The sequence below is a fragment of the Mandrillus leucophaeus genome, unplaced genomic scaffold (genome assembly GCF_000951045.1).
Source record: "Mandrillus leucophaeus isolate KB7577 unplaced genomic scaffold, Mleu.le_1.0 Scaffold875, whole genome shotgun sequence".
Taxonomy (NCBI): domain Eukaryota; kingdom Metazoa; phylum Chordata; class Mammalia; order Primates; family Cercopithecidae; genus Mandrillus; species Mandrillus leucophaeus.
In genome coordinates, this window is record NW_012109530.1 from 919,932 (window position 1) to 943,072 (window position 23,141).

The following is a 23,141-nucleotide window of genomic DNA, read 5'->3' on the forward strand; positions in this document are numbered from 1 at the left end:
TCCAGGCCCCATCAGACTTCAGGTACAGGCGGTGAAGCAGGATGAAGAGTTTCACTGAGCACAGTCTGACTTCCAGTGTTGCTTGATACCACAGATGGGGCAAGGTTTCCAGAGTGTCCTGGGATTAGGGCAGGCTTTTTCCCAGTGTTCATGTTGGACGAACTTACAACAGGCTCCTGGAGTTGACCGTTGCCAAGTTGAGGAATTCTGTATGCCTTGGGAACCCTGTTGAGTGGCAGCTATCAGCATGTGGTATTTAGCCTGGTCCTTTTTTAGGTTTGGGGTTTTTAGTTCTTCCTCTCTATTCTTAAAGACCTTAAAGGCCACTTTGATTAAGTCTCTTTGGGAGGTTTGAGGGCCATCCTCCAGTTTTTAAAGTTTCTTTCAAATGTCTGGGGCTGACTGGGAGATAAAGTGTAAATGGAGGTCGATTTTGCCCTTATTGGTATTAGGGCTTAAGGTGGTCTATTTAGTTGTGACCTTTGAAAGGTGGGAGATGAAAGGAGCAGGGGCAGCTTTATTTATGCCAGCTAGAAGGCATGATATCATATGGCCTGGTTTCTGTCTGTCTACGGAAGTCGCCTGAAAATTCCAACTGGGGTCAGTTCTGGGGACAGCTACGGTTCCTATTGGGTTATGAGAAGCGTCTTGTTGGTGGAGGATGTTCTCATGGGCCTGGGTGCCAATAAAGATGTGTTCCCTGTCCTCCAGGGTGAGGGTAGAGGAGAGCATGACATATATGTCATGGCAGGTAAGGCCATAAGATTTAGAGAAGTACAGAAATTCCTTGTGGAAGGAGGTAGGATCCATTGAATAGGTGTCAAGTCTCTTTTCACTATGGGAGAAGTCAGCTAGAGAGAAGGAAACTTGAATTCAGATTATGCCTTCAGCCCTCGCGACCTCCTGCAAGGGAAGGACTTTGGAAGACCTTTGGACACGTGCCTGGTTTTCGGCAAAAGAGGGTTGGGCATGAGACCTGGTTTGAGGTGGAGAAGGAAGGGGGATGGAGGGCTACAGTAAGGGGGTGGAGGAGCCGGATCCGAAGGAGAAGGTGGAGGGAATGGTGGTGGGCAGGAGGCTGAAGAATGGGTGTGTTGGCCAGGTTGAAATTCAGAGGAGGAAGCCTTGTCTGTAGGAGGAGGCATTTTGGGGGGTTTCTCCTTGAGGAGGAAGATTTGAAAAGGTGAACAAGATTGGCAGAGAGGGAGAGTGAGCTGTGAACAGAGATAAGCAAAGCACTTCAGATCATTTACCATTGTGTTGGAGAAAGTTTTTTAGATTATGTTGAATTTGGAAGTTGAATGTTGTGTTTTATGGAAGAGGGGAGTGTATACTCTGGAAGGCAGTGAATACCGCTGAGGAAAGTGAGTACCCTGGAAGGCAGTGAATACCCCAGCGGGGAGCGAGTACTCCAGAGAGAAGTGAATACCCCAGAGGAAAGTGAGTACCCTGGAAGGCAGTGAATACCCCAGCGGGGAGCGAGTACTCCAGAGAGAAGTGAATACCCCAGAGGAAAGTGAGTACTCGATTCCTCCTGGGAGAAGGGACCCGGAGAGTCGGGGCAGCCCCACAACTATTCATGCTCCCCAGAGGCCGGAGCAGCCAGAGTGGCAAACGTTCTGAGGGTGTACCCTAAGAATGTAGGCTGCAGTCACCTGGTGACTGTGGAGACCTGTCACCCAGCACTGGAATATTTTGGAGAACAGGCAGAAATAGCGAGGAATCCAGAAAGGAGGAAGACGGACACTCACCCAATAGTTGAAGCCCAGTGTAGGATGTGATGTCCAGCAATAGGGGTGATCCTTGTTGCAGCTGCCTGGAAAGGGGAAGAAATGAAAAATAAGGTGGATTGTTTGATCAATATCTGGAGGTTAGCCCGGGACTGGGGAAGACTAGAGAATAAGGGGAATGGAACTGGGAACAGGGAGTACACTCAGGATCTGGAAGCAGACCCTGGTCTAGTTTGTGCTGCTTGCTGCTTTCCAGGTTGCAACAGGAAACTCACCCATTAGAACCCAATCACCATTCCAGGTTTTGGCACCAAAATGATAGGTTTTGAAGGGAAGGCGAGGATGAAAGAAAGACACACAGAGAGGGGGCAGCTCAAACAGCAACACAGGAATATTTTAGACACCTGTGGAAGTGGAGGACAAACTTAATGCCAGTGCCCACCAATGTTTACAGGATGGGGTCCTTACAGGTATGGGTGGGAGGGAGCTGGGCAGTATAGCTTGCTGCCCGGCAGGATATTAATAAGATGTCTTATGATCAGGTGGTGTGGCCCTTTTTCCGGTGGAATATCATTGTGGTGTTCCTTAGAACTCTGTTAAGCAAGATATGATAGGGATGTTTCTTTAGTTGAGTCTTTATGAACCCTGTGGTCAGGTGGTTAGGCAGGATGTTTCTCATGGCCTGAACCCCCATGGAATGTTTCACTTTGACCAAGGTCTGCAAAATAGCAAACAGCTTACAAAATGGTGCAGTTTGGACTAACAGATGACCCTACCCATGCTCTTCTTCTTCTTCCCCATAGATCCCTACCCTATGATTCCACCTTGTTCTTCTCTGGCACAAACCCCTTCCTCAACCTGCATTCCTTCTCATAAAGCCCCCCTTGCTATCCAGTCTCTATCCTACTCACCCAAAATAATGTCTGTCTGGCCTCTCCCTGTTTTCTCACCAGATGCAGGAGGCACCAAACAGAGTCTTAGCCCTCAAACAGAGCTTTCAAAAGGCAAAAACAGTAGAATATCTAACAATAATAGTGTATTACTACAGGAAGGGTAAGAAAATAAATTCAAATCAACTGGAGAATAACCAGTCCCAAGAGAACTCCATCAATCCAGGCCAAGAGGAAGAGGACAAAGACCTAGACTCATCTGAATTATCTTCACAGGAGGACGAAGACCTATACTCATCTGAAATATCTTCACAGGAGGACGAAGACCTAGACTCATCTGAAGGATCTTCACAGGAGTATGAAGACCTAGACTCATCTGAAGGATCTTCACAGGAGTATGAAGACCTAGACTCATTTGAAATATCTTCACAAGAGGACGAAGACCTATTCTCATCTGAAATATCTTCACAGGAGGATGAAGACCCATACTTATCTGAAGGATCTTCACAGGAGGGTGAGGAGGACTAGTCAAACATGGAGAAACCAAATTGGACAAATCCTCACCACCAATGGCAATGATTACAATAAAATCAAGTTTGAGGAGCTGATGACTGTGTATATCTCTGCCTGTTTTCTGATGGTGGGGAGGAAGGGAAGGGAAGAGGTAGGCATTTGAGAAGGGAAGGATATGACATCCTGTAGTGTTGGCAGACAGACCCACAGGTTGACAGTTAGCCAGACATTGTAAATAAGGCCTGGGGGAGAACTTATTCCTAGAGACAAATTTTCTTCTTAAAATTTTATCTAACAGGAGAGGAAGAAAAGGACATGGTGTTTGGAGCATGTGAATGTGTAGAAGGGCATTTAAAAAGATCTGTATTGGCTGGGCGTGGTGGCTCATGCCTGTAATTCCAGCAATTTGGGAGGCCAAGGCAGACGATCACCTGAGGTCAGGAGTTTGAGACTAGCCTGTCCAACATGGCAAACCCCAGTCTCTACTAAAAAAAAAAAAAATACAAAAATTAGCTGGGTGTGGTGGCAGGTGCCTGTAATCCCAGCTACTCAGGAGGCTGAGGCAGGAGAATCACTTGAACCCAGGAGGTGGAAGTTGCAGTGAGCTGAGATCTGGCCACTGCACTCCAGCCTAGGGGACACAGCGAGACTCTGTCTCCAAAAATAAATAAATAAAATAAAATACAAAGATCTGTATTGTATGTAGGTGACAGTGACACTCTTTCCAAAATGAAGACATCAAAATCACCACCTCTAGGCCACAGACCTCATAGTGGTTTGGGTTGCAGCTCAACCAATACTGTGAGCAACTGAAGCCCCTCATAAGGACCAAAAACCTCACCCTACATAAAGTAAGACAGCATGTCACACACACCAAAATAATGGTGTTTGGAGGCCATGGTCCCAATACTAGGGCATTTCCTTGTTAAGAAACTAGTGGCCATTGTCTACTGCAGGCAATAAATGAAAGCATAGTCTACAGAGAATTTGAATACAATTATACAAGTAAAAGTTGGTATTTTTATTACCACTTCCATACACCAGCATTTCTATAGAATGTCAATGATTAAGAATTCTTCCCTTTAAAAAAATATTGTTTTTATTGAAGGGAATACAATAAAGTGGTTTGGCATCAATGTAGAGGGCTGAGTTATATTCTCAAGAGTTATATTGAGTTATATTCTCAAGACCCTCTCCTGTTTGTTTACTCATTCACTCTCCTTTATTTGCATGATCCAGTTTTATTTCTCTTGTCTACATTGGCAATCATTGTAATGCATTTGATGTGTACCCTTTTCTCTGTATGAGTGTCAATACATGTTTTTTAATTGTTTGTGGACATTTGTTTTCAATTTATGTAGCCATTGTCAGTATTTAATGTTTCACTCAGGCCTGTTTTTAAGATGCATCTATTTATGTATAATCTGTTCTTCCCTTGTAAATGAATATATCAGGCACATTTTTGTATTTTGTAAATTTTAGAAAGATATTTTGATATTTAATTTTTGTACCCACCTTCTGGTCCATGTTTTAATTTATACCTTAGTGTTACATTTTCTTTCAAGTGACTGTAAATAGTATCATGTGTTTAATTTTGATTTCCACATGTTCAATGTTAGTATATAGAAGTGTGATGGATTTTTTATTTCTATTTTAAAGAAATTTTATTGTGTATATTTGAGGCTTATAACATGATACTATGGGATACATAAAGTAAAATGGTTACTATGGTGAAGCAGATTAGCATACCTCTCTTCTTAGTTTTTAAGTGTGTGACAATAGCAGCTAAAATCTACTTATTTAGCAAAAATTCATGATGCAGTTTCATCAGCTTTAGTCCCCCTGTACATTAGATCTTTATGCTTGTTTATCCATATTGTGGCAAATGCCAAGATCTCTTTTCTTTAAGTCTGAATAATATTTAATTCTGTATAACTATAAATACACACACACACACACACACACACACACACACCCCACATTTTTAAATCCATTCATCCATTGATGAGCATTTAAATGGTTTCCATATCTGGGCTATTGTGAATAATGCTGTAATGAATGAGACAGTGCATATATCCATATGAGGCTGTGATTTCATCTCCTTTGGGTATATACCCAGAAGAAGGATTGCTGGGTCATATGGTAGTTACATTTTAATTTATTTAGAAACCTCCATACTGTTTTACATAATGGTTATACCAATCTACATTTCCACCAAGAGTGTACTAGATTTGTTTTTTCTTCACACTCTCATCAAAATTTCTTATTTATTGTTTAATTGATAATAGCCATCTTAACAAGTTTGAAGTGATATTCTGGTTTTAGTAGGCATTTCTCTTATGATTAATGATGTTGAACATCTTTTAATGTATCTGTTAGCATGCCATTGTGAGAAATAATATGAAGAGATACCATACTGTATCTTTTAGTCCATTTCCTCCAGTTATAAGATCTTGCAAAAGTACAATCAAAAGTACAAAAGTACATCACAACCAGAAAACTGGCATTAGTACAGTTCATCTGTTCAGATCACCAATTTTGCATGTGTTCATTTGTGTGTGTGTGTTTAGTTATATTCAGTTTTATCATATGCCTACCTTCAAGGGACAACCACCATATTAATATAGAAGAGTTTCATCAATACAAGGATCTCTCATTTTTCCTGTAATAGCTACACCCTAGCTTTCCCGTCAAGTTCATAATCCCTAGTGACCACTATTCTCAGCCTATATAATTTTGTTATTTTGAGAATCTTATATAAATGGAATAATTTGAATTTGAGAAAGATGATTTAGGATATCTCGTAGGGGAAATTTCTAAGCAGCAAAGCATTCAAGATGTAACCCGGATTATTCTGAAAGCATTCAGTTATATGCATTCACAAAGAGATGGTTTGCTATTGGAACATACACTTGAAAGGGAAGCAGAGCATAAAAGTTTGGAAAATTTAGCGGCCTGATGATGTGATAAAAGAGAAAACATCATTTTCTGGGGAGGAATTTAGCACACTGCAGGTATTTGCATAAGTAATGAGGAGCCAAATGTTAATCACCAAGATAACGGACAAAATGTCTTCAGGGCATATCAGAGCTCTTGGCTGCAGCCCCTCCCATAACAGGTCAGGAAGCCTGGGAAAAAAAAATGGTTTCTCTGGAACCAGGGCCCCCGCTGCTCTCTGCAGCCTCTGGACATGGCACCCTGCATTCCAGCTGTTTCAGTGCCAGTCGTGGCTAAAAGGGTGGCTTCCATATGGTTTGGGGCCTGCAGTGAACGAAAGTTAAGAATTGAGGTTTGGGAACCTCCACCTAAGTTTTAGAGGATGTATGAAAATGCCTGGATGTCCAGCCAGAAGTCTGCTGCCTTCTTTATAAAATTATAAAATATCTGAGGCCTTGCCAGCCATGCAGAACTGTAAGTCAATAAAACCTCCTTTGTTTATAAATTACCCAGGCTCAGGTAGTATCTTTATAGCAGTGTGAAAATGCACTAATACAAATACTTAACTGAGAACCTATTTCAGGTGAGTTGGTATATAGTGAGAAAACATAAAACTATTCAAAGGATAAAATAACTAGAATTAGATATTTTTCCTGGAGGTATCGCTCTATTTTTATCAGTTGGATTACCCTTTGGCAATCTCACTTTACTGTAGTATGCTGTTCATTCCTATCAAGAGCATCACGTTTAGCTACTTACAAAAGAGAGAACTTAAGCATAGATATCCATGATTAAAATTGTAACTACATTGATTATGAAACACATGACAGGGAATCTAAATATTGCTATTGCTGGATTAAACAGGCAATGCATATCCTTAATAAACAACTGTGTTCTTTGATCTATATCTTAGAGTCTGTAAAATATATTAATACTTCTACCTTAAAAATAATACATTATTTTGTGTAGTCATATAGCACTAGATGAGTGTCAACTGGGAACACACTACCAGAAATACCAAAATCTCTCACCTGGCTTTCTAGAATATTGATAACCCTCCATTTTCTTTCTTGATCTTTCTACCAAGTTCTTTCCATTGCTCCAGTAAACTAAAAAGTTTTAAAGACTTTCATGGAGTACTGACTTCTCATATGCCCCATTTCCTTGACCTCCAGCTCACCCCAACACAGCTTACAAAAACATTATAAGAGGGAGAGGAAGCATAGTACATTGCAGTTAATGGCATGCACTTTGGAACCACTGTCTAGTTTTGTGATTTGGGGCAAGTAATATAGCCCCGTATATGCTTTACTTTCTCCACCTCATAGAGTTATCAGGATAATTAAATTAATGATAACTTATTTGTAAAGCACTTAGAACAATTTCAGGCACGTAACAGGTATTATGCAGAAAGTTTTAAAATCAACAAGTCTCTCTAGGCTTAGCACAGACATTACCACCTCCAAGAATCTTTCCATAATTTTGCTCTCACAAAACCAGGTTACATGCCCCTCCCCTTTAAATTCCTCCTCCGTGTGCTCTAGCTTCTCATTATATTCATCACACTATAATGTAGTTGTCAATTGCTCTTAGGATTTCCCCATTGGAGTGATAGACAGGGAAGATGTTCTACAGCTGATAAATGGAAGTTTCCTTATGGCAGGAATTTTATCTTTTTTCCATCTATCAGATCCCCAGTGCCTAGGATAGTATCAAGCGCAGACACATGTAACTAAAAAAATTGTTGAGTGAATTGTCTAAATTTTTCATCTGATAAGTTTCTTAATCCTTTTATATGCTCACCTATTATAGTACTTCACATTACAGATACACAATAATAATAACATTAATAGTAATTAATCAATATATACCTGTCATGAACTGCCTTGGTCTGTTTTGTGCTGATACAACTGAATAAGACTGGGTAATTTATAAATACAAAAATGTTTCTCCCACAGTTCTGGAGGCTAGAAAGTTCAAGACCAGGTCATGGGGATCTGATGAAGGTCTTCTTGCTCTGTCCTCACATGGTGGAAGTGAAATTTTCTGATGACACAATCTTACATAATTACAAATTTGCTGATAACATAATCTTACATAAAAAAATCTAGAAACTTTAATGGAAAACTGTTAGAATTAATAAATGAATTGAGTAAAGTTGCAGGATAAAAAATCAACATTAAAAATTAGTAGCATTTCTATGTATTGGTAACAAATAATCTGAAAAGAAAATTATGAAAACAATATGATTTAGAGTAGTAACAAAAAATTAAATACCGAGGTGTAAACTCCACTAAAGAGGTAAAATACCTGGATACTGAAAATGTAAAACACTGACAAAAGAAATTTAAAAGACACAAATAAATGGAAAGATTTTTCCTGTTCATAAATATTATGAAAATGTCATAATTGAATCTCTAAAAAGTAGGAAGATTTTTTTGTGAGGATCAGTGTCAAACAAATAAGACATTTATTGACTCTTACCATGAGCCATACACTCTTCTAAGGTCTTTACATATATTACTTTTTTTAATCTTCATCATCATTCTATGAAGCTAGCATAATTATTATGCTAATGTTATAACTGAGGAAACTGAGGTGAAGGCAATTTAAGTAACTTGCCCAAAGTCATACAATGATAAGAGATGGAGAGCAAGTCAGGGACTTTAGATTTTGCATTGCTAGCCATCACATTGCACCTGAAACCTTCTGATACATCTATAGTATGTTTGAAGGGAGGTTCAACTCAATTTTGAAATTAGTTCCACCCATTTAAATATATTCTGAAATACATCCACTTTTCAGTTAGGTTTCCGGGTTTCCTATGGATATAATTAATATTGTTAATAAGATGTAGCTTGTGGAACAAGCTCCCCGTAGAAGAAAGAGTCAAGACGTGAAAGTTAAAAAAGACTTTTATTTGATTTCTGGCTCTCTCACTTACTGAGCAATTTATTTAATTGTCTTAGCCTCAGTTCTTCAGCAACCAAACCAACATAATTTTATTGGCTTTAGGATTTCTATGTATGCCATTCAGAGTCCTAGTATGATTCACATGAAAAAGGAGTGATTGGGAAGGTTCAGTGAAGATATTATTTATAAGACATAAGAAACCAGCAAGGCTTCTGATCAGTAATGAGGAGCCATTATCACTCCTCAGCTTGAAGGATCAATGAAAAGAAGATACAAGAACCCAAAGAAATTGTCTTTCACTGCGGATAGTATAAGGCTGCTGAAGTGGAGCTGGAAGCCTTAGTTGATGGGCACCCACAAGTTCTTGGTGACCATATGGGAGGAAGCCAGGAGAACAGATTCCTGCCCTTTCTCTCCTCCCTTGCTACAATCGCCTGTGTCTTTTCCACTGAATCCAGCAGAAGCCAAAGGGAAAGAGAACAAAGTTGTTGCAGCCTATACAAATCAGACCCCTGGGGTACCAGGAAAACAAGGGTGAAGAAAGGATCCACAGTACACACACTGATAACATTATAAGATGAACATTGCATGTGAAAATGCTGTCATGCAGCATGGGCTTAATAATTATTAATTTCCTTTTTTCCTATAGTGGTCATTTTTTGTTTCTGCCAGCTCTGCATTGCATCCTCCTCTTTCCGTAAAATCAGCTTTCCTTTAATAAATACACTAATCCTGGGATAGTAAGAGGGCTCCATGTAAAAATATGTCAGTGCTTGAAAATTTTATTTTTAGGGAGAGATTCTGTAGCATAGTGGTTTAAACCAAGGGATTTAGAATGAGAGTGCCTGGGTCTGAATCACAGTTCACTTACTAGCTGTGACCTTGGGTCATTTTTAGGAGCTTGCTGAGCCTCAGTTCTCATTTCTGCATAAATGGAGTGTAATACTAATAGTGACTCAACAGGGCGATTTTCAAAATTAAATAAATCAATATGTATATATAAGTACATTATATGGTGACTATTAAAAATAGATGAGCCTGTATGCAAGACTTACCTATTATTTTTCCATGTGGTCTTGTTAATATTGACATTCAGGTAATCCACCCACTGCCTTCATGACTGAACCTCCCTTTGGATAGGTATGTGTCTCTGGCTGGGCCAATCTGACTTTTTCTCCTGAGAAGTTGAATTATGTACTGAATGACACAAGGTTAAAACAAACTGTGGATGCTGAAGTCACTCTGACAGCAAGACCCTTAAGAAACTGCGAATTATTTCTCACTATGCAGTCCCTGGAATTATCCTGGTTTTATACTTCCAGATTGGTCACTTATTCCTTCGATTTTTAAACAAATTTTTTTACTTTTTATATTTTAAACAACTTTATGGAGATACAATTCTCATATACTAAAATTCACCCATTAAAGGCATACAATTTAATGTTTTTAGTACATTCATAGAGTTGTACAACCATTGCCAAAATCTAATTTTGGAACACTTTTATCACTCCCAAAAGAAACACCTTACCTTCTTTGGTACTCACCCCTTCATTCCCTTCAACCACCTCTCTCTAGTGCCTGACAATCATTAATCTACATTCTGTTCCTACAGATTTTAGACAAGGGTGCCAAGAAAATTCAATGATGAAAAGGTAATATTTCTAAAATATGGTGTTGAGACAACTAGATGCCCACATGCAAAAGAATGAATTTTTACCCCTACCTCACAGTCTATACAAAAATTAATTCAAAATGTTAAAATACCTAAATAAAGGAAGTGAAACTCTTAGAAGAAACATAAGTACAAATTTTATTCCTGTGATTTGTGAGTCACCTAATATCCTTTCAACAATTTCCTTTTAGCGTTTTGGGTTTGTCTAAAATTCTGTTTTGTTTTATTGTTATTGTTGTTTACTTACTTGCAAGCACAGGACTCTACCATATAGCTCTCCACCCCTGACTCCCTTGCAGTTAGAATATCATAATACTGATAGGAGTAATATAGTGTTTTCTTCCTCAAAAGCATCCCCACTACCACCTACATTTCCACCCCAGCTACATGAAGGTGAATGTATGGCATGATTGAACTAAAACACGTTATCTCAGCTTATGTCTGATTGGACCTGAGAACACCATTGTAGGTATCTTCACCTGCCAAGTGGCAATTGACTGTTTTCTTGAGTAAAATGCAACACTGCTAAGAATATTCATGAAAGTTTTTATTTTGCAATTTGACTGTAAGATTCTTGCCTAATACTTTGAGCAGGACTATTTTTCTACCTCTTAAGAAACAGACCGGACTCCCTGTGTTGTTGACCCTAGGTTATTACCCTTATTGAAAAACTAAATTTAGGCTTAAACTCAAGAGCATTTTTTCTAAGAGTTTTCCTGAGTCGGCAATGCTAATCTCCATGGTATTTAACTAGTCAGTCTCTGGCAGTGTTTTGGCATGTGTTTTTACAGGGCTAAATGAAGTTGCAATGAACTTAAAATAAAAGACAAATAGAAGTTGACAAGTTGTTCAGTTTGGCACCATGACCATTAAACTCAATGTAAGGAACCAGACGAGGCTGCTGTGAATTCTGGAAAGAAAGAATGGAATTAAGAGGACTTATCACAAAAGAATACTAGTGACTTGCTACTTAGTGATAGTCTATTTATTAGGCATTTCAATTTAACTTGTATGTCAGCAATTTTAATTTTCCAAATAAACTGAATAAGAATATAAAAACTCTTTAAATAGAAAACCCGTATATATCTCTCTGTGTCTGTGTGGTGGTGGAGGAGGAAGTGTTGAAGGAAGAAATCGATCTGATATTACCATCAGTAATATGGCATTCTTACCGTAAGAGGGTCAAGGATGAATACGTGTATTCAAAGATCTAAAACAAACAGGTCAAATGACAATGGTGTTTGCTGCTTTGCTGCTTGAATCATAAATGGTAACATTCTTTTACTTTGCACATTACCACAGCTGTTCATTAAATCGCATAAAAGAAAATGCAAATTGCCTTTCCCATAAAGTAAATGCAAGAGTATTCTCAAGGTTGGACCATCTTGCTGAGAAAGTGTACAACAACTGTAGAACTCAAATAATAATAATAACAGTAACAAAGCCTTCTGTTGTATAGGATGGAAGATGCACAGTTTCAACAATTTGCAGGATTCTTTTTTTCTCTGAGCAAGTCAATTGAACCACATGCTTGAGAAAACACATTTTTGATATTCTAGAGAAATAATTACAGATTTTTCACATGAGAAAAGTGCAGATAAAAAACAGCAATGAGTGCACTGATATCCATCTAAAGAAGAGAATAAGCTTGTTGTTAAGTGTAGGCAATAAGACAGATAAGGATGTCAAGTAATGTATCAACATATGTGGGAAAAAAAGAAGAGTACGTAAAAATAGGAAGTAAACTAACCATCTCCTCTCCTGCTTTTTTCTTTTATATCTTTTGCTGCTCCTGCAATGAATTGTTTTTTCCTACCTAAGCATAAAATGCTACAGTCTCTTGTTATCCAGCCCCATATACATTTATACTTTACTATACCTTCTTCTTGATGATTCCATTTAGTCCTATGGCTTCATTTGTTATCTATTCCACATATACGTAACTTCCACATGTATAACTCCAGCTCAAACATTTCTTCTGAATTCTAGAACAAGTCTCCATTTGTCTCCTGAATGTGCCTACATGGGTACCTGAAAGGCATATCAAATTCAGCATGTCTGAAACTAAACTCATGATCTTCTTTCCCCAACATGCTCTTCTGGCAACTCCATCTCAAAATGGCACCACCATTCATTTATCTGTGAAAGTCAGAAACCCAAAGCTCATCCTTGATATTCCCATTTCATTCGTATCCCACACGTCATTCATTAGTGGCAGAAGCACAATTTAAACCAATATAGTAACTTTCAGTTTAGTACAACTCCACTATTCCACAGAGTAATAAGGACCCCAGAGTCTAATAAGCAAACATTTAATAGATTTAATCTCATCAGACCTATTTTCTCTATATTTAGTCACCAGTATTTGTTCATAATGCATTCCCAGGGGGAGGGTAAGGGGACATGTACTAAAGAAGAATTGTGAAAACTGGGCAATATTCCCAGAGAGCTCATTTTAAAATGTTAAAAGTTCTTAATTACCTTTCACTTTGAAATTTAACTGTTTATTATAATGTTATGGGATACTGAGTGAGACTTTTCCTAATTCTCCAGAATGAAAACCTCTAGTCTACAGCTGAAGATAAAGAGGCTCTAAGAAACCTATATTCTTAAGATACCTGTCAAAAATTTTGGCCCAACACTTTCCTAAGGACTCACTAAAATTACCAAGTGGTAGCACATATTGTACTAGTACCTCCAACAATCATCCCCAAATTTTTCCTTCCTCTAACTTATCAGTATATTTTTAAAAACTGCAGAAGAGAGAACAAAATAATCAAAGTCAAGAACAATTGTTGCAGGAGTGACCGGGGTTGTGTGCAGGTATCACCCAACCAGAATGTACTCTTGCCTTGGTGCTGAATCAGGATACTGGGGGTCTCTTGCTATGCCAGATAGAAGCTTCATGTTTGCTGGATCGTAGAGTTGAGAGGCTGAGTTGGATGCTTCGTAGGAGCACTGATGTGAGAGAGGGAGAGAGAGAGGTGATATAAAGTTATTGGCTATTTGCCAATGAGTAAAGAAGTATTTCAGTATTTCAACAATGTTTCTCAGTGAAGGGAAGATATTGGCATTGGGATATCACTATTCTCCAGGGACTGCCCATGCACTGCAGGACATTTAATATCTCTTACTCCTGGAAATTAAATGCTGTTTCAGTCACTCCGAGACAATCAATAATCCCTTCACACATTTTAAAAGGCTCCCTGAGTGGTAGGGCAGTACTGCACACCTTGTGACCCACTTCCATATGTACCACACTAGGGAACTATACAACTAAATAAATCCAGGGAGCTTCTGAAAATCTAAAACATGAGCCAAAAAGGGAGGCAGCACTTTGATTCCTTTTTTGCGGAGGAAACCTGATGGCCAAGAAGAGTTAACAGAAAAGAAGCAATACAAACAGCAACAAAAATCATCACAGCCAAGAAGTAAAGAGAGACTTGTTAATACATTCATTTGCTCCACTGTCCGTCCTCCTCAACACCCTGAACGAATTAGGTCTTGAAGAATTAGGACAGGAGAAGTATCTACCTCAGATTCTGCCCTGCCACACCTAAACTGCCAGCATTCCAGTTTAAGCTTGTGATGAAGGGAAAGGAAGAGAAAGAAAACTTTGGGGATTCAGGGGGAAGTATGCTGCTCAAGTGATGAGGGCACCAAAATCTGACAAATAACCACTAAAGAAATTTGTCATGTAACCAAACACCACCTGTTTCCCAATAATCTATGAAAAAAAAATATATATATATATACACACACACACATGATCATCAGATTCTCCAAGGTTGAAGTGAAAACACAAAAGGTAAATGCAGCAAGAGAGAAGGGACAGATCACCTACTAAGAGAACCTCATCAGGCTAGCAAGAGACTTGTCAGCAGAAACCCTACAAGCCAGAAGAGATTCAGTGCCTATATTCAACATTCTTAAAGAAAAGAATTTTCAGTGAAGATTTTAATATTCAGTCAAACTAAGCTACATAAGCAAATAACAAATAAAATCCTGGTGGGACACGTTGGCTAGTGCCTGCAATCCTGACACTTTAGGAGGCTGAGGCAGGTGGATCACCTGAGGTCAGGAGTTCCAGAACAGTCTGACCAACATGGAGAAACCCCACCTCTACTAAAAATACAAAATTAGTTGGGCGTGGTAGTGCATGCCTGTAGTCCCAGCTACTCGGGAGGCCGAAGTAGGAGAATCGCTTGAACCTGGGAGACAGAGGGTGCAGTGAGCTGAGATCGCACCAGTGCACTCCAGCCTGGGCAACAAGAGTGAAACTCCATCTCAAAAAAAAAAAAAAGGAAATAAGATTCTTTTCATACATACAAGCAAATGCTAAGGGAATTCATTACTACCAGACCTGCCTTACAATGCCTTACAAGAGATCCTGAAAGGAGTGCTAAATACAAAAAAGTAAAACTGTTACTGGTTACTACAAAAACACAATCAAGTACACAGACCTGTTATACTATACAGCAGCCACACAAACAAGTCTGGATAATAACCAGCTAATAACATGATAACAGGATCAAATTCACATCAACACTCACCTTGACTGTAAATGAGCTAAATGCCCCAATTAAAAGGCACAAAGTGGCAAGTTGGATAAAGAACCAAAACCTGACAGTATGCTGTCTTCAAGACACCCATCTCATGTGCAATGACACCCATAGACTCAAAGTAAAGAGATGGAAAAAATCTATGAAGCAAACAAACAAACAAACAAACAAACAAACAAACAAAAAACAGGAAAAAAAGCAGAAGCTGCTATCAGTTTTAATTCTTTAGTGAGGGATTTTTTGTTTGTATCAGTTTTAATTTTTATTAGTGAAGGTATAGGAAACTGGGTATACTTTTGTTATCCTTGTGGGAGCATTGAAAGATTGAAAAAGAAATTCAATCATTCTTAAGGTAAATTTGACATCATATTTCAACAAACCTGAAAGGTACAAGGTAGCTGAGATGATTTCTATTGGTAGGCATTTACCCCAAAGAAATGATCAGAGATAAGCATAAATGTTGTTGAAATATTGTTCAAACATTGATCTAAGTGTTATTCACAAGTGAAGAAATTTAGAAACATCTGAAATGGCTTGGGGTGAATATACAAATAGAGTTTGACCAAAAAGTAACTGTGATATGGCTGTTAAAGATTTTTTTATGGAGAATCATTTAAAGACATTGGGAGATATTCATATGATTAAGCAGAAAAAAAAGCAAAATGTAAACCAGAATATACATTATTATCCTAAATTTGCTTTAAAGTGTGTGTGTGTGTTAGTGTGTGTATGTGTGTGTGTTACACATCAGAATATTAACAGTGGGGATGCAATTCTTACTATTTTTACATTTCACTCTTGTAGTAAAAAAATAATATGCTTACAATAATGAATATTTATTACATATATAATTAGGAAAAATAAACAGGAAAATAGATTTATTTTAGAAATACAGAATTCATTAATTGAATGGTGGGACTGGGTGCATCTGGATATGAGGCGATCTCTCATTTAATAATGGTAAGGGTGTCTGGTGTACTGCAGCAAGAAAGAGAAGCTGACAGATGTGGTTGTGAGAAGCAAGGAAAAAGCCAAAGATGCATTTCATACAAACAATAATATTAGCATTAACAGATAGTTAAGGAAATGAGAAGTTAGAGCAAATTTGGGAAAAGATGATGATGTGCAAGATTTCACTGGTAATCTAATGTCTTGGTAACCAGCCATTGGACAGTGCAAAGGCAGTCAGGAATGACAAAATCATGACTTGAGAGACGTTCATCAGGATGTTATAAACAATATGGAAGTAGAAGAGGTTTCAGGGACAGAAATTTGAGGATAAAAACAGAGATATAAGAACTACACCTAAGGAACATGCTTCATTTAAGAGGTTTGTTAAGAGGAACCTATTAAAACAGTAGTTAGTGATAGGTGGAAAACCAAAACAGACTTTAAACTAACAAAGATCCAAAAAGACAAAGAAAGTCATGACATAATAGTAAAGGGCTCAGTTCAACATGAAGACCTAACTACCTTAATTATATACTCACCCAAGACAGGAGTACCCAGGTTCATAAAGCAAGTTCTTAGAGACCTACAAAAAGACTTAGATAACCACACAGCAATAGTGGGAGACTTTAACACCCCAGTGACGGTATTAGACAGATCATTGAGGCAGAAAATTAACAAAAATATTCAGGACCTTAACTCAACACTTGACCAAATGGACCTAATAGACATCTACAGAACTTTCCACCCGAAAACAACAGGATATACATTGTTCTCATCACCAAACGGCATGCACTCTAAAATCGACCACACAATTGGGCATGAAACAGTCCTCAGCAAATTCACAAAACAGAAATCATACTATCCATACTCTTGGACCACAGTGCAATAAAAATAGAAATCAATGCTAAGGAAATTGCTCAAAAGCATACAGCTTAATGGAAATTAAACAACCTGCTCCTGAATGACTTTGGGGTAAATAATAAAATTAAGACAGAAATCAATAAATTCTTTGAAATTAATGAGAAAAAATATACAACATATCATAATCTCTAGGACATAGCCCAAGTAGTGTTAAGAGGGAATTTTATAGCACTAAATGCCCACATCAAGAAGTTAGGAAGATCTCAAATTAACAACCTAACATCCCAACTAGAGGAACTAGAGCAACAAGAGCAAACTGCAAGCTAGTAAAAGACAAAAAAAAAAAAAAAAAAAATGGAGCCAACTGAAGGAAATTGAGAAACCAAAATCATACAATAGATTTAATTTTAATAACAAAAAGTGACCAGAGAGTTATGTAATCTGTGCAGTACTTCATTAAATGACAAGAAGTGTAGATTCAATAAGTATGGTTGAAGGCAATGACTAGAGAAAAAATTAAAAATTACTTTATGTTTGTATCTCAACAAGTCCAGATACCACAAAATACTGATTGTAACGCACCTTTATCATCTCATGAATTCCCTTAATTCAGCTCTTTTCCTTCAGATTTAAATATAAAGCTATTAGACCAACATCTAAATAAAGCTAACAATTTATATCTTTTGAGAGACTAACTTTTTCTCCCTGAATTATATAGGCAAATCTGATTTTATTGCTTTTTACTTTTATTTAGCTTTGAAGATATTGCATTTTTTTTTACAAATTAAAAGTTTATGGCAATCCTGCATTGAGAAACTCTATCGGCACCATTTTTCCAACAGCACATACTCGCTTTGTGTCTCATTTTGGTAATTCTTGCAATATTTTAAACTTTGTCGTTAGTGTTATAACAGGGTGGTATGTGATCAATGATCCTTAATTTTACCATTGTAATTGTTTCAGGGTACCACAAACCATGGCCATATAAGATGGCAAACTTAATAGATACATTTTCTGAGTGTTCTCACTGCCCCACTTCATCTCTTTCCCTCTCCTCTGACCTCCCCATTCCCTGAGACCTAACAATATTGAAATTAGGCCAGCTAATAATTCCACAATGGCCTCTAAATGTTCAAGTAAAAGGAGGAGTCACATGTCTCCTGCTTTAAATCAAAAGCTAGAAATGATTAAGTTTAGTGGGCAAGGCTTGCCAAAAGCTTAGATAGGCTGAAAGTTAGTCCTCTTGTGCCAAACAACTATCCAAGTTGTGAATGCCAAGGAAACGTTCTTGAAGGACACTAAAAGCACTATTCCAGTTTCATTGATATGGAGAAAGTTTTAGTGTTCTGTACAGAAAAATTGAACCAGCCACATGACTCCCTTAAGCCGAAGCTTAATGCAGAGTAAAGCCCTTTCTCTCTTCAAGTCTATGAAGGCTGAGATAGGTGAGAAAGCTGCAGAGGAAAAGTCTGAAGCCAGTATGAGGTGTAAGGAAAGAAGCTGTCTCCATAACAAAAAAGCAGCAAGTTCTCATAAAAGTTGGGCAGTAAGTTATCCTAAAAATCTTGCTAAGATAACTGATGAAGGTGACTGCACAAAACAAAATATTCTCAGTAGAAATGAAACATCTTTCTATTGGAAGAAGATGCCATCTGGGACTTTAGTAGTTAAAGAGGAGAAGTCAATACCTACCTTCACCACTTCAAAGGGCAGGATGACTCTCTTGATAGGAGTTAATACAGCTTCTGACTTTAAACTGAAGCCGAGGATTATTTATCATTCCAAAAATCTTAAGGCACTTAAGAATTACGCTAAATCCATTCTGTCTGTGCTCTATACATGGAACAAACATAATGAGTTTGCACATCTAATAGACTACAATGGAATACAAACACAATTTTTGTTTTTGTTTTGGTTTTTTTGAGACAGAGTTTCAATCTTGTTGCCCAGGCTGGAGTGCAGTGGCGTGATCTCGGCTCACCGCAACCTCCACCTCCTGGGTTCAAGCGATTCTCCTGCCTCAGCCTCTCAAGTAGCTGGGATTACAGGCATGAGCCACCATACCCAGCTAATTTTGTATTTTTAGTAGGGATGGGGTTTCTCCATGTTGGTCAGGCTGGTCTCAAACTCCTGACCTCAGATGATCCACCTGCTTTGGCCTCCCAAAGTGCTGGGGTTACAGGTGTGAGCCACCATGCCCGGCCCTGCAAACACAATTTTTATATGTACCAGGAAAACGAAATTTTTGTGTTACTCACTTTATTTTGATATTTATTGTGGTGGTCTGCGACTGAACCTTCAATATCTCCAAGTTATGCCTGTATTAAGGTTATGAGATGTGTGCAACAGTATGTATGATTTTCTGTTTTCCTCTCATGTTATTAGCTACATGTTTCCTCTCATGGTATTAGCTATACAGACAGTATAAAATAAATGTAAAAATTCAAATAACTGTACAATAAAACTTGATGTTCACTAAGAATTGCAACACTACTCAAGTTGAGCTGATGTTTGACTGGAAGCATCACTAGGAAGGGACTCAAAATATATAATACAGTACTGATTTTCTGGATGTTTTACATCCATTCAAAATTTGATGGATGATAGACCGTTTAGGGATTTAACAGTAAAATGTCTTAAAGTGTGAATTAGGCAAAATCTGAGCTATGAAATGTGAATTCCATGCTGTTAATAATAACCTATCTGTTGTTGATATGAGAGGGAGACAGCAAGGGGCTCGCCTGCTCTGTTTTACCAGCAATCTATACCCAAAAAGCTGAGGCCTGAAAATTCACTTGAAAGTCCTTATTCTTATAGATCAGTATTGGGATCTCTTTCATTATGCAATCCTCACTATTCAAAGAGTTGCCATAGACTCACCAGTCAGTTAAATCTTAAAACTTTTACATTTTAAGTTCTAAAAAATTGGCCAGTGGACTCCATTATGAGTCTCATTAAAAGTATATACATTCTTTTCAAAAGAATGAACATAGATACAATTTTGATTACAGTTGCTATTCATGGACCAGCTCCCAGACTATTCAACAACCCCAGATAGGATAGATCGTATTTTACAAAAATCAGAGCACCAGTAATGATCTCATCCTGCACCTTCCTCTTACAACATGAGGTTCACACTCTGCCATTGAGAGGGCTATGTTCATTCTTTTTAATTCTGGGAAAACCTTTGTAATGACCAAGGAAAAGAACAAATTTAAACTCCTACTTCACAGTATAAACAAAATTAACTTGAAATGGATAGAAGGGACCTATATGTAATAGCCAAAACTATAAAACACTTTGAAGAAAATATTAGTGTAAATATTCATGATGCTGATTAGGCAAAGACTTCTTAGATATGACAACTAAAGTACAAGCAAGGAAAGAACAAATACATAAATGAAACTTCATCAAAATAAAAAGGTTTTGTACATTAAAAGATACCATCAAGAAAGAAAAGAAAACCCACAGGGTATGAAAAAAAATTCTAACCATATACCTTATAAGAAACTAGTATCTGGAATATATTCTAAAATTTTACAACTCAATAATCAAAAGACAAATAACCCCATTTTTTAAATGGGCAAATGATTTGAATAGCCATGTCTCTAAAATGATATAAAAATGATCAATAAGCACACACAAAAAATGCTTAACATCATTTGCCATCAGCAAAATGCAAATCAGTACCACAAACTTCATATCCACTAGGATGGCTATAACAAAAATACAGATCTTAAGTACTGCTGGGATGTAAGAGAATTGAAACATTGTGCCTTGTTAGTTGAAATTTAAAATGGTACCTCTACTTTGGGAAACAGTGTATAAGAAAAAGAACAGCCAAATAAACTCAAAGAATGTAGACATAAAAATATAATAATAGAGTTAACAGCAGCAATAAGTAAAATACAAAAATTAAATTAAGGATCACTCCTTAATTACGTGGTGACTCATGCCTGTAATCCCAGCACTTTGGGAGGCCAAGGTGAGATCACTTGAGGTCAGGAATTTGAGACCAGCCTGCGCAACACAGTGAAACCACTTCTGTACAAAAAATTAAAAAACTGGCCAGTTGTTGTGGCACACCCCTGTAATCTCAGCTAATCGGGAGGCTGAGGTAGGAGGATCCATTTTCAGTTTCACGCAACACAAAATAAAAATCATAAGCAAAGTATTACCAAAGTGCGTGAAGCAATATATTCAAAGGAAAATACATTATAACTAAATTGACTTTATCACATAAATGCACAGTTGTTCTATCATTAGAGGCTGAAATAATGTAAATCGAAATATTAACAGAGAAACAGATTTAAAAAACATGATTTGAATGGCCTTTTAACATTTGGTTAACATCAAATAAAATAACAAATTCAACATCAATTTGTTATTTTAAAAAACAGTAACTATTTTAAGAAATTGAGAGTATAAGAAAAATCCTCATAGTCTGACAAAGGGATGTGCAAACAACCAAAGTCAATACACACTTATCCGTGAAAGGTTGAACTGCTTCCCCTTTGAGAACAGGATTAAGACAAAGATACCTGGTTTTATCAGCTGTATTCAACATTATATTGGATGTTCTATCCAGTTCAGAAAGCAATCAAAAGGAAATGAGGAATGAAGAGTGTAGAAAAAAAATGTGTAACATTTTTGTGTTTAGAGAAGCCTAACAAATCTACAGATAAAGCATTAGGATTAATGAGAGTGTAGCAAATTTGTGGGAAACAATCAGTATTCAAATATTAATTGCATCCTTTCCTTCCCTTGCTCTTCTTCCTTTTCCCTCTCCTACTCTCCTTTCCTTTTTTTTCTTTATGCACACAGTGGAATACTACACAATCTATAGCCACATATAAACATTAATGAATCATTTCACAAACCAAATGGAGGGCGAATAAAGTAAGACACATTATACACTATTCTATTTAAATAAAGTGCAAAATCTGTTTAAACTAAAGTATATATTTAGGAGTGCAAACCTAGAAGGTTAGACCGCAAAGAAAATCCAAAAATTATAGATACATATTTATTTTTAGTGCTTACGCATTTTTAAAAATGTGCTACATAGTACTATAAAATAACAAAAGATCTCAAAAAAAATTATGTATGAGACAGAGTAGCATGGATAAAGAGGCGATTTCACCTTTGGCTCTGTATATTTCTGTGTTGTTTAAACATATTACACAAAGAATACACATTTTCTATGTATCATATATGTAATTTACTTTTAAATATCAATATAGATTTTAAAAACTATAAGAATACCCCAAAATTGTTCGTATAAATTTTAAGAAAAAAAAATATTTCAGAATGAGAGAAGACACAATGATTAGAGGCAAAACAAAAAATAAAAAGCTAAAACATTTGAGGGCCCCCATTAGTTTGATGAAGCTGAAGTAAAGGGCACATGTGTGGGGACAAAGCAGAGCTCTCTGTAATCTGATCTCTGAAGGGCTAGGGCTATACCACTTAAATGTGGTTTGAGGTCACCCACACTGAACCACATGGCAGTACTCTTTTTACTTTGACCCTGGTGCCCAGACTATGATCTAAACCTCATCATAGCTTGTAATAAATTCCATAATTATTAGCAATTCTAACAACAGAGAGCCAAAGAATTGATGAGGCCAGGAGAAAAGGTCTGCCCTTTAATCAGAAGTTATACATTCAAGTCACCTTCAAGGCAATTTTCTGGGGCAAACCACTGTCCATGCATTTATATGTGGTTAATGAGTAGTGAAAAGCCCTTTGGAATGTTGAGAGGCCCTTTTCATTTGCACACAATTAGGGTAAAAATGAAATGGGCTGATTAACATTGAATGACATTATTCTGTTATCTTTTCCTATCACATCATGCATGAAAACCAAAGGTCTCTTTGTCGTAAAAGGGACTAAATTGCTTAATCCATGAATTTATAAGCTTGCATTTTTCCCCTCAGAGAATTTGTCATGGTTTCTGAGTTCTCCAAAACTCCCAGAAACTGATAATGCAATCAATTGCATATGAAACCTCAAAATTCATAGCGCAAGACTAGTCGAGAAATTTAAGTTCAGAGGAGAAAGTATGAAAGGTAAATGGTAAATGTTTAATTTGGCAATTGAACCTTAAAAG

General features: G+C 37.3%; 1 pseudogene across 1 annotated transcript; it reads left to right on the forward strand.

The window, feature by feature from the left end:
• The first annotated feature begins 2,683 nt into the window (after positions 1-2,683).
• LOC105531245 lies at positions 2,684-3,148 on the forward strand (annotated as a pseudogene). The gene has a single exon (XR_001004765.1). The product of XR_001004765.1 is annotated as a sperm protein associated with the nucleus on the X chromosome N2 pseudogene (transcript).
• The last annotated feature ends 19,993 nt before the right edge of the window (positions 3,149-23,141 follow it).